We start from the raw sequence: 2,212 nt of genomic DNA on the forward strand, positions 1-2,212 counted from the left end.
CTACGGGTCGGGAAAAAGGCCAAGAAAAGTGAGCTACGCCACGTTCTTTGCGTTTTCTTATTTTCCTATTCAGTTTCGGTCATTTACTGTGGTGCCTGAGCCAATCGAGGAAACTACCTAGGAAAATTCACAAGGGCACCCTGCAAACGAGCTACACCAGAGGTACCCTCAACTTGACTGAGTTAAAACACAAAGATAACCCGGGCATCGTGGAGAGGGCAAAGCCTGCATTCCCGATGGCTAACCACCCTTCCCCCCGCCCGGAGTCAGCTACTCGAGTTTGAGCGCAGTTCTTACTTGTCCAGAGGGGTGATTCCACCAAGGTACTTGGAATAAAGAGAAATTCACTTGGGTCAGCCCGAACAGGTGTCAATTCAGGCTCTGTCATCAGCTAGCAAGCTGTGTCTTCTTAGGCACGTCCCTTTGCGTTTTGGTGCAAGGGGTAATAGTATCTGCCTTGCAAACCCTTTTAGAATTGGCAGGAGATGAAACAAAACCATGTAAGAGCACTACACCGTGAGGCAGGGAGATGTGGGCCCTAACCTGACTGCTGTTTTCATGGTCTTTGCAAATTTGGCATAGCTGAAATATAGAGAACTTAGCAAAAATGGTTAGATACTGCAAAAGCTCCCTAGATTTATTAATTAGCCAAACTAATGTCAGAATAGTACTAAAAATAACAGCAACACTATCACTACTTGGCTGAAAACAAACCACCCTTGGCCCTGTGGGAATCGGAGGAAAAAGGGTTTCTTTGGGGATGAGAACTTAGGATATAGTGGCTGCTTTATTCTTTTGGGCATGGGACTTAAATGCCACTGAGCCCCCATTGTTTTCTTGAAAGGTGGGAAAGACTCGCTTCCTTAGAAAGAACAAGAGGCAGAAGTTTAGGAACTGAAATCCAGATGGGGATGGGAGAGCTTTTTTTTTTTTTTTGGTCTTCCGTGCTGTAATTTAAAAACTTGACTGTACTTTTGTACTTTTATGGGGGGTTTTCTCCCTCAATATCTGGTAAAGTTTCAAAATGCCATTTTATTTCAGCTGTGCCAAATGCAACCACGAAAGAGCTTGGGGGTGCTGCACCCCAATCCAGCAGGAAGTTTTCATAGTAGAGCATCTTGGCTTGGGAGAAGAGGGAGAGGAGGAGGAAGGGAACTGGGCACCTCTTGAGAATCAAGATAAGGACCTACCACCTGATGGTTTATGGTAGGCATTCAATAATGTTTGTGGAAGGAAGAAACCATCAGACAAATTGAAACCCCAGAGGATGGAAGCTGGGCAACTGGTTAATTACTCCTGCCCGCCCCCGCCCCAGAATGTCTGTCATAACCTAGTTAAGATTTCTTTTATATTAAAATAGAAGCAGCTTAGGTAGGCCATTCCTCTTTTTGTTGTTAGTACAGCATTGGCAATTTATAAAGCATTTTCATCAACATAATCCCACTGAATCTTTGTATCTGATCCTGAGATTGAAACACACACACAGAGGTGGGGTTGTGTCACCTAGGAATCAATAACCCAGACTATCATTTACCAAAACTTCCGGCTTGTTAATATCATCATTTTTATTTAACTTAACTATATGAATTAAATAAAATTATTTATTTAAATCAATTATTTAAGCGAACTCATCTTTTTTAAACTTTTAAAATAAAATTTTAAGTTTATGTCACTGCTGTAAAATCACAACTTGATAGGTTATAATTCTTCCCAAGTATAAAATGCTTTACATACCTAGTAAATGATTTTTTAAAGTTTGTGACCCAACTAGATATATATTTTTTAAATTTATTGAGGTATAATTACATACCATAGAATTTACCTGTTTAGAAGTCAGTGATTTTTATTAATTTTACCTAGTTGTGCAACCATCCCCATAACCCAGTTTTAGCACATTTCCATCATCTCAATAAGATCACTCATGCCCATGTACAGTTAATGCCCATTCCACTTCCAGCCCCAAGAATCACTCATCTACTTTCTGTCTCTATAGATTTGCCTTTTCTGGACTTTTCATGTAAATAGAATCATATGATATGTTGTCTTTTACATCTGGCTTCTTCCTCTTGGCGTAATGTTATGGAGGTTCCTTAGATTTACCTGTGGCCTTGCTTGTGGAAACACTGATATATAAAAGTATGCTATAAAAGTGTCTGTATGGTGATATTGCAGAAGATGACAATTTCCTAACTTAAGCAAGGTTTGACAAATA

Source organism: Pseudorca crassidens, chromosome 2 (assembly GCF_039906515.1).
Source record: "Pseudorca crassidens isolate mPseCra1 chromosome 2, mPseCra1.hap1, whole genome shotgun sequence".
NCBI lineage: Eukaryota > Metazoa > Chordata > Mammalia > Artiodactyla > Delphinidae > Pseudorca > Pseudorca crassidens.